The sequence below is a fragment of the Megalobrama amblycephala genome, linkage group LG21 (genome assembly GCF_018812025.1).
Source record: "Megalobrama amblycephala isolate DHTTF-2021 linkage group LG21, ASM1881202v1, whole genome shotgun sequence".
Classification (NCBI taxonomy): domain Eukaryota; kingdom Metazoa; phylum Chordata; class Actinopteri; order Cypriniformes; family Xenocyprididae; genus Megalobrama; species Megalobrama amblycephala.
In genome coordinates this window covers 10,153,114-10,168,767 of record NC_063064.1, presented here as the reverse complement: position 1 = coordinate 10,168,767, position 15,654 = coordinate 10,153,114, and positions in this window count along the sequence as shown.

Sequence of the window (15,654 nt, the reverse complement as noted above, 5' to 3'; positions counted from 1 at the left end):
TAATATGCTGATCTGCTGCTCAAGAAACATTTATTGTGTACAACTGTACAAAATATTTGTGTACAATATTTTTTTTCAGGATTATTTGATGAATAGAAAGTTCAAAAGAACAGTGTTTATCTGAAATCTAATCTTTTGTAACATTATAAATGTCTTTACTGCCACTTTTGATTGATTTAATGCATCCTTGCTGAATAAAAGTATTCATTTCTTTAATTTCTTTTCAAAAAAATAAAAATAAAAATTCTTACTGACCCCAAACTTTTGAACGGTAGTGTATAATGCTACAGAAGCTTTGTATTTCAGATAAATGCTATTGTTTTGAACTTTCTATTCATCAAGGAATCCTGAAAAAAAAAGTACACAACTGTTTTCAACATTGAAAATAATCATAAATGTTTATTGAGCAGCAAATCAGCATATTAGAATGATTTCTGAAGGATCATGTGACACTGAAGACTGGAGTAATGATGCTGAAAATTCAGCTTTGCATCACAGGAATAAATTACTTTGTGAAATATATTCAAATAGAAAACAGTTATTTTAAATTGTAATAATATTTCACAATATTACTGTTTTTACTGTATTTTTAATTAAATAAATGTAGCCTTGGTGAGCAGACAAAACTTCTTTTAAAAACATTAAAAATCTTAGTGGTTCCAAACTTTTGGACTGTACTGTATACATTGTGTACATTAAAACCAGATGTGTGACAAAACCATAACAACTAGTTTCCGTTCTACCCTTGCATCCGTGAAGACCAGGTGAGAGAAAACAGAGAGAAACAGGGAAAGAAAAGTCAGGCTGATAAGAATATCTATCACTGATCCAAATATTTATAAGTTATAATTAATTATTCATATTTTCCTTGAGCTAAATTGCTACACTAAGTAAAAAAATAATTACTAATATACATTTTTATCACAATTTACAGAAAACAAGCAATGTTTCTTTTCTATTTAATAAAGACAAACAACTGAAACTACTTGACTTTTTTTTTTTTTTTAATGAACATTTTGAATCTCTAAACACATCTCACATGTGGTTATCCTCGGGTGTGTTCCCCCTTCTGGTCCCTACTACAACAAGGACACAGTGGTGAAGCCCATCGACTCGAGATCCTACAGTGTCTAGATGGATTCTGTGTTAATGTGCAACAAAGTCTCTTCTGTGTGAGTCAGTCACAGTCGAATCACCCAGTAGCTCAAGACCCGTGACCTATAGGTCCCTGGATTCAGGGAACTGTGATTATTTTGCACATACCCCACTCCAACACGTCTTCATTTTCAGATTTTTTAACTTTTATTTAAGTTTTTCCATTTCAAAAGCATTTCTAAATTCAGTTTATATTTCCAACAAACAAAAATCCAAGCCAAAATAAGGAAGTGGTGAAAAACCTGAGCTACCACCAAATCCAAACATTATCATTTCTAACTTTCTCTCTCTATGTGGTGATGTATACATTGCTAAATCCTGACACATGGACAGTACTCAAACTAAACTGAAATATAATACAGATATATGAATGTACATAATAATAATAATTTGCTGTCAGTTGGTTAGAGTCTGTTTGTGAGCCACCAAGTGGCAGTTTTATGTAACTTCAGCAGCTCTGTGACCAAAATCATGAATCTTATTGGTTTGTCAGTATTTTTCACAGTGCAGTGAAGAGATGAAATCACTTCTGTAAAAACAATGAATGACACATGAGTTACTGTTGTACATTTACTCGTTTTACATGTAGGTATATTTTAGTCAGAGTTATCGCTCTTCGTCTGCTTGAGCTCATTCTGTAAAGTTGAACAGAGACTCACTCGCTCTCAGCACAAGCATTTAAAGGGTTAATTCACCCAAAAATTACATTTCTGTCATTAATTCCTCACCCTCATGTCATTCTACACCAGTAAGGTTTATGACTCAACTATATAATCAACACTTTCAAGGTGCAGAAAGGTACTAAAGACAGTCATGTGACTGCAGTGGTTCAACTTTAATGTTGTGAAGTGATGAGAATACTTTTTTGTGCGCAAAAATAACGGCTTTATTCACCAATCTCTTCTCTTCTGTGTCATTCTCATATGCTCTTTATGTTCAGTGCTTCCAGATTCTACATCAGAACTCTGACTCATTACTGGCCAAAGCTGGTCACATGATCAGCATGTGTGTGATGCTGATGCAAGAGCCAACCAATAATGAGTCGACGTTCTGACGTAGAACCTGGAATCGCTCGACGTAAACAACATTCTTCTCGGATTTCATCAAAAATATCTTAATTTGTGTTCTGAAGAAGATGAATGAAGGTCTTACAGGTGTGGAACGACATGAGTGTATCTCCCTCCAAGCATACGCAGACACAAGTGGTTCTCTTTTAACTGGTTTAATTGAAGACTTTTCTTCAATGCCACCGTGAAAACTAAAATTAAAGGACAATACAAAAAGCTTGACAAAAAATGAAAGTGTGCGCAACAGATTTCATTTTAATCACAAAACGACAAATAAACGAAATACCTCGTTGGCTGCATGCTGCATGAAAGGGAAATAATCTTTGACTCTTCTTTGTGAGTGTTCAAGTCCTTTTTTACGAGAATAAACTTTCATCGGAGCATACAAAATGTCCGTGCTTGCTGCTTGCTTGCAGGAGCTGAGAATCTGACGTGAAGTCAGCATTTGCGCATAAACTTGAACCGAGCCTTCAAAATAAAAGTACTGCAACTTATAATAAATAAAATAATGTATAAACACATAAATAACAAACACAAATTAAATTATTAATTATGAATTATGAAACCAAAATAAAGTTATACATAAATTATATACACAATTTAAATGGCAGCATTTACACTCCCACCAAATCACACAAACCTTAATGTGGGATTTCTATCAATACAGTGGCTGTTGCTGGTAACCAATTCAACATTTTAATGAAAAATTTTCCTGTTATTAACCAATTAAGTTGTAACTTCAAGAAAATTTATATCCTTTAATCTGTCTCAAGCAAAGTAACAACCTTCTGTACAGGTCTATCAAGAGAAACAGTTTTAGTTGTGGGTTTCCCTTTTTTGTCAAATGTGGTGTCTAACTAGTAACCTTATTTTTCTCACCCTACCATCTGACCCTGGGTAGACTTCTGTGATTCTGGCCAGCTTCCTGTCATTGACCTTTAAGTTCCTTCTGTTCTTGTGCCACTTTTGTCTTGGCTGTAAATTCAAAAGATATTCTTTCTTCCATCGAGTCCAGAATTCATTTGCCAAATACTGTACTCTGCGCCACCTCTTTCGAAGATAGAGATCTTCTCTTGTAAATTGTCCAGGTGGGGGCAGAATGATTGTGGACTTCATTGTAAGGATGTGGTTTGGAGTTAAAGGTTCTGGTCCTGATGGGTCATTCAAATGTTCAGTGGTGAGTGGTCTGCTGTTAATGATAGCCATAACCTCATACAGAAATGTCCTTAAAGAGGTACCGTCGAGCCTTTGTGCTGACTGGTCAAGAATAGCAGTAAGAACACTTCTTATAGTTCTTATTTGTCTCTCCCAGACACCTCCCATATGGCTTGCTGCTGGAGGGTTCATAAGAAATTCACATCCTAGAGCCTTCACTCTTTCTTGATCCATCCCTTTCATGAGTTCTGTAAACTCTCTCCTTGCTCCAACAAAATTGGTTCCTTGATCACATCTCAATTGACGGACATTTCCTCTTATGGCAATGAATGCTCTTAAATCATTGATAAATGAGTCAGTTGTCATGTCATCAATCATCTCTATATGTATGGCCCTTGAACACAAACAGGCAAGTAAAAGACCATATCTCTTGAGATCCTTCCTTCCTTCTTTGATATATATTGGACCAAAACAGTCAATACCGGCATAAGTGAATGGTGGAGTTGATTCCATTCTGTCTTGTGGTAATTCACCCATTCTTTGCTCTTCTGTAGGTCTTCTATACTTTCTACATTTGACACATTTGAAGATGTACATTTAACTTGTACAGCCTACTGTCTTTGGTCTTGGTGATTTCTTTCTTTAGCTTCAAACTCTTTATCTCATTTGAGAATGCTTCCTTTTGAACCAACTTAACAAGTTCTGCTTCTTTCCTTTCTTCTAGGCTTGTGCTTTGATTGGTTCTTTGCTTCAAACCTTTGAATTCTTGGATTTTGCGTTTCAGTCTAGCAACTGCTTTAACTACTCTTGACCAATCAGAGAATTTCTGTAGGTGATCCAACAATGAACTGCTCTCTTTTCCCTTAGTGTTACACACAAGAGCCTTGCGAAGTTCAGGATCATCTTCCTTAAGTTTCTCCCACCTTGCATTCTCTGTCAGGTAGCTCTTTTTGCCAAAGAAACTTTGGTCCTGTGAACCAATTTGAAGTCTTAAGTTGCTGTGCTGTCAAACCTCGAGAGGCATGATCGGCTGGATTGTCCTCAGAGGCAACATAAGCCCATTGTTCAGGCTTTGTACTGGATCTGATTCTCTGAATATGATTGGCTATGAATATGTGAAACCGTCTGGCGTCATTGTTTATGTAGCCAAGAACGACAGTAGAATCCGTCCAAAGAACTCTTTTAGATCTTGAATTTCTAGTTCATTCCGAAGGATGTTGCTGGTTTGAACTGCAACAACTGCTGCTGAGAGTTCCAGCCTCGGTGTAGTTGTAACTTTGGTGGGTGAAACTCTGGATTTTCCCATTACCAAACAGCAATGAACTTTGTTGGACTTGTTAATGGCTCGCAAGTAAGTACATTCACCATATCCAGAGACACTTGCGTCCGCAAAATGGTGGAGCTCATACATTTTGACCTTGCCAAAATTTGAAGGTAAGAAGCCTCTCTTGATTTCCATTTCAGCTAGATTAGGAAAGTCTCTGATCCAGGACTCCCACTGAGGTCTTAAGTTCTCTGGAACTTCCTCATCCCAACCAACTTTTTCTCTGCACATTTGCTGGAGTATTTGTTTCCCCAACAGAACAAATGGTGCCATGAACCCCAGGGGGTCATACACAGAGGCCACGGTAGAAAGCATACCCCTCCTTGTTAATGGATTGGGTTTTACTTGAACTCTGAATTTAAATGAGTCAGATGTAATACACCACTCAACTCCAAGAGCTCTCTCCATTTGAGGTAAACTCAAAGCCATATCTAGATCTTTAACTGTGGCACGTTCTTCCTTTGGGATGGTTGCCATCACCTTTTCACTGTTAGAAACAAACTTGTGGAGTCTTAACCTGCCAGTGAAGCAAAGTTTTCTTGATTCTTCGATAAGCTTGATAGCTTCTGTCTCAGTTTGCACACTTATCAGACCATCGTCTACATAGAAATTTCTATGAATGAAGTATATGGTGTCTTCGCTGTACTGACCATGCCCTTGTGTTGCCAGATGTTTCAGACCAAAGTTTGAACAACCAGGAGATGAGGCAGCTCCAAACAAGTGGACTCTCATTCTGTAGATTGATGGTCTGGTCTCTAAATTGCCATTCTCCCACCAGAGAAAGCGTAGGTAATAATAATAATAATAATAAACTTTATTTTATATAGCGCCTTTAAAAGGGTATTCTCAAAGCGCTTTACACATAGTACAAAGTAATAAACAGTCAATACACAATAAAGAAGATAGATAAATAGATACGAAATAGTAAAAATACAAATTACATATAAGCAAGTCTAAAAAAATAAGTTTTAAGAGAACCTTTAAAAACACTAAGAGAGTTTGCATGTCTAATATCACAGGGGAGAGAGTTCCAAAGTTTTGGAGCATAGGAAGAGAAAGCCCTGTCACCCATCATGCGCATGCGAGTCGTGGGAACGGTCAGGAGGCCTAACTCCGAAGAACGGAGCTCACGCCTGGGAGTATAAACTGTTAAAAGCTCAGCTAGATAGTGTGGGGCTAAGTCGTGTAAGGCCTTATAAGTCAACATGAGAATTTTAAAATCTACACGAAACCTGACGGGAAGCCAATGTAGGGACTCCAAGATAGGGGTGATATGCTCTCGGGTTCTTGTCCTTGCTAGGATTCTGGCAGCTGAGTTTTGAACATATTGGAGTTTGTTGAGGGTATTTTTCGATACTCCCGCGAGCAGGGCGTTGCAATAATCAATGCGCGAAAAAACAAAGGTATTGATCAGTTTTTCTGCAACATTAAAAGAAAGCATAGGACGAAGCCTTGCGATGTTTCGGAGGTGAAAAAATGATGTTTTAACGGTATTCTGTACATGTGGATCAAATGTGAGATGAGAATCAAATATCACCCCAGGTTTTTTATTTTTGTTTGAAACTCGAGAACAGTGCCATCAACATTGAGTGAAGGAGAACCAGCTTTGCGTATTTGGTGAATAGAGCCAAGCAGCATGACCTCTGTCTTATCGCTGTTAAGGCAGAGAAAATTCTTTTACATCCAAATTTTAATCTCCGATATGCAATGTTCGAGAAACGCCACTGCAGTGTAATCTTCAGGTTTTGAGTGAATGTAAATTTGAGTGTCATCTGCATAAAAATGATACTTAAGACCCAGAGATTGCAAAAGATGACCAAGGGGAAAAATATACATACTAAAGAGTATAGGACTCAAAATAGATCCCTGGGGCACCCCAAATTTGATTGAGCCAGTGTTAGACTTGTGCCCACCCATGGAGACAAATTGCCTACGGTCGGTGAGGTAGGACTTAAACCAATCAAGAGCAGTATCAGTGATGCCAAACACAGATTCCATACGAGAGAGTAAAACAGAATGATCAACAGTGTCAAAGGCAGCACTGAGATCGAGAAGGATTAAAATTGACAGGCAGCCAGAATCTGCAGCAAGTAACAAGTCATTAGTAACCTTCACTAAGGCTGTTTCTGTGCTGTGAAATTTACGAAAACCAGACTGAAGGGGCTCAAATAAATTATTTGTTGTTAGATGAGCATACAACTGAGATGCAACTGTTCGTTCCAAAATTTTTGCTAAAAAAGGGAGATTAGAAATCGGACGATAATTGTGTAAGTTGTCAAGATCAACGTTCGGCTTTTTAGGTACCGGAGTAACAGCAGCTATTTTAAAAGCTGCTGGTACAACCGCTGAGGAAAGAGAGTCATTAACAATGCTCAGCACCACATCGCTTAAACAAGGAAAGCATGCTTTGAACAAGCAGGTAGGAAGTGGGTCAGTTATGGAGGTGGTAACCTTCATTTGTGACACTACCTTGCCCAGAGAGGTTAAATCAAGTATAGAGAAGTTTGAGAGAGGAGAACCAGAAAAGTGAAGGGTACAGAAAGCAGAGTCATTGATCTCAGCAGTGCGGCTCAAACTACTACGAGCCTTCTCAATCTTAGAACTGAAAAAATCAAGAAACCTATCACAAAGGTCAGCTGCAATGGGTGTATGGGAGGAATTATCACCTTTTAAAAGTTTGTTAATAACATGAAACAATTGTCTGGGTTTGCTCTGGTTATTAATAATGATCTGAGAAAAGTACTGGGACCTAGCAGAAGCAATCTCAGACTTATATTCATTTAAGTTGTCCTTCCAAGCATGAAGATAAACATTCATACCAGAGAGACGCCACCTTCGCTCCATCTTACGACACATTGCCTTCTTGGTACGCAGCTCATTATTATACCAAGGGGCAGAGCGAACATATGAAACAGAGCGAGATTTCATAGGTGCAAATGAATCTAAACCAGACAAAAGAACTGAGTTTAACAGCGAGACTTTGTCCTCCAAAGGGTCAGTAAAAGAGAAACACATTAAAGAGGACTCAATAAAAGCAGAAAAATCCTGGAGATCAATTGATTTCCAATTCCGATACATTATAGTACGGGATGTAGAGATGGAATTGGAAAATCCCAATATATTAAAAAGGACAGCAAAATGGTCAGACAGACCTAGGTCTACGGTGTAAGGCTGGGACAAAAATGATCCACTAGAAATAACTAGATCTAGGGTGTGGCCCTTGTTGTGAGTAGAGAAGTCCACCAGCTGTTTAAGGTCAAAACACTCCAGTAAAGACAGGAAGTCCTTTGTCATAGCAGAGTCTTTTTTGTCCACATGAATATTGAAATCCCCTAGGATAAGAGTTTTCTCAAACTTAAGGCACAACATTGACAACAAGTCAGCAAATTCAGATAAGAAGGCAGCATTAGGCTTAGGTGGTCTATAAACCGTGGCAATTACAATCGAACTGGGTGCAGAGATACTCAAAGCCAGACACTCAAAAGATTTAAACTGGGGGATAACTACTGGCCTAAATGTTATATCTTGTTTAAATAAAACAATAATACCCCCTCCCCTACCAGACGAGCGAGGGGAATCAAATAACCCATAGCCAGTAGGTGTAAGTTCATTAAACAGAAGACCATCTGACTGGTTGTGCCAAGTTTCTGTAAGGCACACCAAGTCAAGTCCTTTTTCAATGATAATGTCAGATAAGATGAGGGATTTATTGTTCACAGAACGTGCGTTAAAAAGCGCAGATTTCACCACGCGCGGGATAGTAGAAAATTGCGACGACTTCTCAGTACGTTGAGGTCGCGGCAATTTGTCAGCACACAGTGCTCGTTGAACATTGCGCTGAGATGACGACACACCGCTGTTATCCGATGAAAAGTCTGTTAGTGTAGAGGCTAGTGAAGACAGCTCTATGCGAGGCAGCGCTGACAAGTTATTTAAGTCTGCGCCCGCACTCACCATTCGAGATACTGAACGCTGGTATGCTGGCACACATATGTTATCCACTGAAGAAGGAGAAAATCTGCGCTTTGACGCACGATGAATATAGCGCGGGGGTCGCAAAACACCGACATTACGTCACAGTTCGTATATGTCGTTAGGCAGATAATAGTTTCTCTTTAAGGTCAGCAGATTACAAGCAGTGTACCTTACAGCCATGGAAACCAGAGAGTTGTTGCCCAGAGCGTCTTGAACCCAGCCGTAGGATGCACAATCTGTAAACAATCCAATGATCCGGCGGTTATAGCTCTGTGATAAAACCAATAATCCAAGGGTTAAAACGCCGTACAGCATCGCGTAGGTGCGGGGGAAACCCATGCACTTTCAAAAGTTCCAAAAAGCCACAACTGTGATTTGCAGAGATAAAACAACGATAAAACAAGTGTAGGTTGAGAGGAGCGGCAGCCAAGACGCGCCAGCGTTCCCGTCTCACCGGAAGTGTTTCTGACCTGGAACCTTTTCGGAAACGGCACAGGACACCTACCAATGTATTGGTCAAGTTAGGGCCTGCGAGCAGATTGTCATTGAGGGATGTGTCCTGAAACTTCAAAGAACAATCAAATACTACATGTATTTTCCCTGGTTTCTGTGGATGATAAACTCCATGATGTGGAATATACCATACTGGACTATTGTTACTTTCTTCCTCAGGGACCTTCTCTGCGTCACCACGTGAAATGATGTCATCCATGAAGTTTACATAGTCCTTGTAATACTTCTGATCTTTCTTGAATCTCTTTTCAAGACATTTCAGGCGGTGTACTGCACAAGTTTTGTTGTTAGGAAGTTTTGGTTTTTCATTTTTGAATGGTAATGGCATTTCGTAGTGACCATTGCTCTTATGTGTGATGTTTTCTCTCAAAATTGACAAGAACTTGAGATCCTCTTGGGATACAGGATGATCTTCTTCAGCTTTTTCTGAGAAGTCTGATTCAAGAACCTTTATGATCTCTGAAGGAGTAATTTCTTTTACTTTCATTCGTCTCACATAGTGTACTTCAGTTTTGAGATTGACAGGAAATTCCATATCTGGTGTCACTTTCCTTACTACTATGCGATGACTGGTTCCGATAGCGTCACCATAGTCTACATATGGATTTCCTGTGACCAACAATGCTCCATCCAAGGTCCGTACGCTGTGCATAAGGCTGATGTTCTTGGCCAGAAACTACTTCTCTTGGAAGTAGGGCTTGTGAGCAATTGTACCCAATGAGCAGACCAACTTCACAATCCTGCAGTGGTGCTATCTCGTCTTGGAGATGCTCTAGATGAGACCAAACCTTTGCAGTTTCATTAGTTGGTATGTGAGTTCTGTTGGCTGGAATAAATTCCCGAAGTGTAAACTGGTGGTAAAGAGATCCTTTTACCAGAATAAAAGCCTCGAACTTGTAGATTCTTTACTCTTTGAGAGCTTACCACTGTGGTTCTTGAAGTCATAGTAGAGAGCTTGAGTTTAACTTGTTCTTTGTTTGCTTCCAATGCTTCCGCTACTTCACTCAAAATGAAGGTTGTGTTGCTTTGAGAATCCAACAGAGCATAAACAAGGACTTCTTGTGCTGGTTGAGTTATGGATGAAATCCAGACGGGAATTATCGCTGCTGTTTGTGCATTAGCTTCATTAAGTATTACTCTATTTGAAGTAACAGCTGTGGTTGTTTCTTTATGTTGTGCTGATTGAGGTCTTACTGGATACATTTCTTGATTTGCACTTGGCTTAGGTTGTAGTAGTTTTTGGTTTTCTTTGGTTCGCTCCTCGTGCAGACAGGTCGGATGCATCTTATGGCACGTGTCGCAAACACTCCTACTGATGCAGTTCTTTGAGAAGTGACCAGACTTGAGACAACCAAAGCATAGCTTTTCAGCTTGAACAAATTTAATCCTGTCTGAAATCGCTTTCTCCATGAGTTTCCTGCATTTGTGCAAAGTATGCCCTGTTTTCTGGCAGAAAATGCATGTTGTAACAGACTTTTCATTGGAATTTGTGGTCAGTGTTTTTGCTCCAAAGCTTTGACGTTTTTGGAATTTTGGCTTTTCAACCTCACCTAATTTAAGTGCCTGTAATGATGTGACAGGGTTGCAGGCAATTTTCACCTCTCTTGTCAGAAACTTAAATTGGCTGAAAGAGGGAAATTGATTACTCTCCTCTTCTATATCGATAACCTTGCGGTTCCATCTCACCGCTAACCAATCTGGTAACTTTGAAAGAATCTTCCTGTTTTCATTACAGTCATTCAAGATTTCCAATGCCTTGATATGGACCATGGCAGCCTCACAACTACGCAGGAAATCAACAAACTCTCTGAGCTCAAAGCTGTCCCTAGATCCCATTTTCGGCCACGCCTGGAGCTTGTCTCTGTATGATTTTGCAATAGTGAATGGGTTTCCGTACCTCTCTTCTAAAATCTCCCATGCAGCAACATAGGCAGATTCAGTTCCGAGTAGGAAATATCCATCAAGTGCTTTCTTAGCTTGTCCACCTACATACCTACGGAGGTAGTATATCTTCTCTTTGTCTTGGATGTTCTTCTGGTCAATCAGTGTTTCAAAGGAGAGTTTCCAGTCATTGTATTTCAATGGATCCCCACTGAATACAGAAGGTTCAGGAACTGGAATTGTGTTAGCACTTAAAGCACCTACCAACACTTTTACAAGATCTGCTGTACTTTTATTTGAAGACGTGGTCACAGCTTGTGGTACAGGAGGCATTTTCATGAAGTCTTTCTGATCTTCTTCTACGACCTTCTCTTGATCGTACACCTGCAGTCTTGCACGTGCTGCATTTAGACCTTTTACTGCTTCTAAATGTTGCATCTTTCTCCATTTGTCCTCAAGAGTCTTTTGTAGAGCTGCATGTTCCTCTTCCAATTGAGCTTTGAATTGAGTGTAGTGAATTCCAGGGCCCAGTTTACGGCCGGTCCCCTCTCTCTCTGTAACAGTGGACAAAGGTTTGCTACATTTTGATTGGATCTCGGTGGACTAACACAAACAAACTGTCCAACGCCATCAGATAAAGATGTAAGGACAACATCCAGACCTCTCTTAGAGGGTAAGAAGAAGACCTCTTGTACCAAGCCTGGGAAGGACAAGACTTCTCATTGGTCCACAGGCAGTTATTACCCTTCACCCATCTAAACAATACTTCCTAAAGTTGGCCAGAGACTGCCATAAAAATTCCTTGGGACCTTAGCAGAAATGGGTGAAACAAAGAAAGATCACAAAGATCCATCCAAATCCATTCAAAACTATGTTTGAAAACCTTAGAACTGATGCAAACTACACATCCATTTCACACTTATTCACAGAAATAAGTATTCTCAGTGACAGCCATTTGTAGTGCAACATCTGATACAAATACAGCTGTTAATGTACAATTGAATGACAGTTCAATCTTTTTCCATCATGTTTAGTCTCTATTTGTTTAGAATATTGCCAAAGGTATTCTGGTGGTGGTTTGGAAAGTGAGAAATGCATTGGTAAACTTTAAAGACACTATAAAGACTTCCAACTTTGTGCTTCATGCAAATGAGCTCCACAGGGGAGAGAAGGGTGGGCCACACCGTGTGTGTCCCCTCTGATGCCAGCAGCCAATCACAGCACTCGAATGGAGAAGCGCCAAAATGCAATCTCCTCCTCATCGGAAAGGGATAAAGGTACCCTTTCTACCGACACTCCTTGTTCTGAGTCTCCCATCGGGTGAGACATAACAGATATTGTTCTGAGTCTGTCCGTCAAAGGGGATAGACATTAACAGATATTGTTCTGAGTCTGCCCTTGAAAGGGGGAATACGTAACAGATATAGCGTTCTGAGTCTGTCCTGCACGGGGACAGATATTAACAGATACAACACCGTTCGGAGCCTCTGGTCCATCCAGAGAGACAACAACAGATCCCATGATCTGAGTCTACAGCTTGTGAGGCAGCAACAGAGACGACCATGTTCTAAGCCTTCAGCTTTTGAGGAAAGAGACGTTAACCAACACTACGTTCAAAGTTTCCGTCCAGCGAGACAGTGACGACATCTGCAACAAGGTTAAGCTCAGGAGAGCAAACCTTCACTCCAAGGTACCTTCGTCTGCATGTTCCAGATTGTTAAGGACCTTCTGCACCTACACTAGGGCCTCATCTGCGTGTTCCAGATTTTAGGACCCTTTGGTGCTCCAGGAGATCAGCATCCCACAGAGCTTCGTGTTCAAGACTGTTGAAACAGATTCTGGCTCCTCTCCCCACTGCATTGTCACCCAGCACAACCAGTGGAAGACGTCACCGTCATCGGACTCAACCAAGTGGAACGTAAATATCACTTAACCAAACCTCTTTCCAGAGACCTTGGCATTGTTGTATATTATCAGTATATAGTTTCCTAATTCCTATTAGATTCAATATAGCTGATGTTAGTTAATAACAAATAATCTCTCGTTTATTTGTTTGTTGCATAATAAGGTTCTCCACCTTATTATTTTCAGAGAAATAGTTTATCTTTCCCTAAGATAACGTAACTCTTCCATAGCCACACTCAACTTAATCACTTGTATTCTATGTATCTTATGCACTTTATTCCTTTATCATTCATGGTATTCATTTAGTAGTTGTGTTAGTTATTCTTGTTTATCTTTTTGTTAATAAAATTTATTTTATTACACTTGTGTCTTCCTTGTGCTGATAATACAGAAAAGGTTCTACAAGTTAGCAATTTCACCAATCTTTCAGATAAATAGCTGATTTATCTGAAAGATTGGTGAAATTGCTAACTTGTAGAACCTTTTCTGTTTCTTGTAGAACCTTTCTGACCACTTTACATTAATTCTAAATGAATGAAAGCCCCTGTTGGGAATGTTCTCATACGGCCAAGGTAACAGACCTTGACTGGTGCCCTGAACTAGGGAAAAAGGGGGAAGTGGTCATCTGATGTACTCATAACCACACCTTAAGAGACGTGTGTCCAAAAATCACAACGTCAGCGGTGGCTTGAGTACCAATCCCTATTTTACTTCGCGTCCTTGGATGGACAAAGTAAAAATCACTACATGAGCTTCCTCTTCCTCTCTCTGTATTCTTCGTTTCACCTCTTCTGCTTCTCGCTCTAAACGACGTTTTACAACCGCTGCCTCTTGATCAGCTATCTTCTTTTTAACTTGTGCTTCTAGGAGCTGTATTTCCAATTGTTCTTTATTTTGTTCTTGTAACACTTCCAGAACAGCTTGGCTTGCAGCAGCATCAGCAGCAGCTTCCTGTTGCTTTACAGAAGATCTACTTGAATGCTCTGAGGAATCTTCCAAGATAGAAGTGACAGAACCTGATTTACAGGAACTTGAATTGAAGAGGGAGCCTGCTTCCGGCCAATCTTGCTCTTCTCCTTCTGGAATCTTTCCATCCAGTCGACTTGAAGCTCTAGATACAACAAAGTTAGAAATCTCTACACACAGATCCACTCTTCGACGTATGTCTTGATCTGGAGTTGAGATTTTGCGTAGGTCATCATAAACACGTTGAACATCTGCAGAAAGACCTATGACATCACCAATTATATCATTAAGCAGATCATCAGATAAAGCCTCTGTTGATTGTGATAATGTCCGCTTAGAAGATTTAACATGTGTTCTCCATTTGTCGTAAATGTAGTTAAACCTTTGTTGAAGTGACTTAACCCTTGTAGCTTGCATTTCTCTACCCTTCTCTGTTAAAGTTCTGGTTCTTCTACTTCGTCTTGACTGCTGTGCCTCTTCTTGCTGGGCTTCAGCACCACCCACTTGACCTTCTTCAGGTTGGTCTTGGGAATTTACACTCTCCCTAATACTATCCCTTACCTGACTTGTGGGCTCACTTGACTCAGACATTTTGAATCACTACTTTAAATTGGCCCAATTTTGTTAGTAGAAAATATGCATAAGTAATAAAACCTGTAAATTAACCTTAAACACTTCAAATGTAATGTATATGTCAGTTAAATGTAAATACTTAAAGCAAATGTGATGCTTCAGTAATAGTATTGCACAGGAAATTAAAATGTGCAAAACAGCTTATTTCAGCTTGGATATTACCTTACAAAATACACTCAATATAAAACGCTTCAAAACACTCAGAAAATTTTGATATCAAATGGCAAATAGCCTTCTCTTATTATTTACAAAAATACTTCACATTTAAAATATATAAAGTTCAATAACTCTTTAAAAGGTGTCTTTGAATAACAAGCTTAAATTAAATTACGTGAGCAAATACGTCAAACACAAGGAGAATCCTTTGGCAAGCTTCACAAAAACGTTCTTCTTAAGTATTCAAGATCTTTATGAATTAGTCCGTTGCTCCTGATAACTGTATGCGTCTTCCCAGCTAACACACGACTTAACAGTTACGTAATGTATTCGTACTTTTTGGTAATGTCATGACTTACTAACTGACAACGTAACTACGACGTCGCATGCCAGTAATTTCATTACCTTCAGATTACCATCTCACAACGTCGCCAGTACGATCTCCTAACGTTATAAGATTACCAAGAACGTTCCAGATACGTCCTCTATTCGTAATATATTGGTAATTCCATGACTTACTAGTAACGTAACTACAACGTTGTATGCCCGTAATAATATTACCATCAAATTACCATATCACAACGTCATCAGTACGTTCTCCTAACGTTACAAGATTACCAAGGACGTTCCAGATACGTCCTCTATTCGTAATATAATGGTCATTCCATGACTTACTGGCAACGTAACAGCAACGTCATGTGCTCGTAATTTCATTACCATCATTTACACATTCTTTATATGTTATTATTACCAGAATTTGCAATATAAAACGTGTAATTAAATGTCAGACACAAGACTGAAATGTCCCCTTAAGAAAAAAAATGTTTCTTTTCACCAAATCAGAGTATGGATGACTGCTTTTTATATATAGTGACGTGACATACAGCGCGCGCCTCCACAAATGGAGTGCGCGCCGCGCGCACA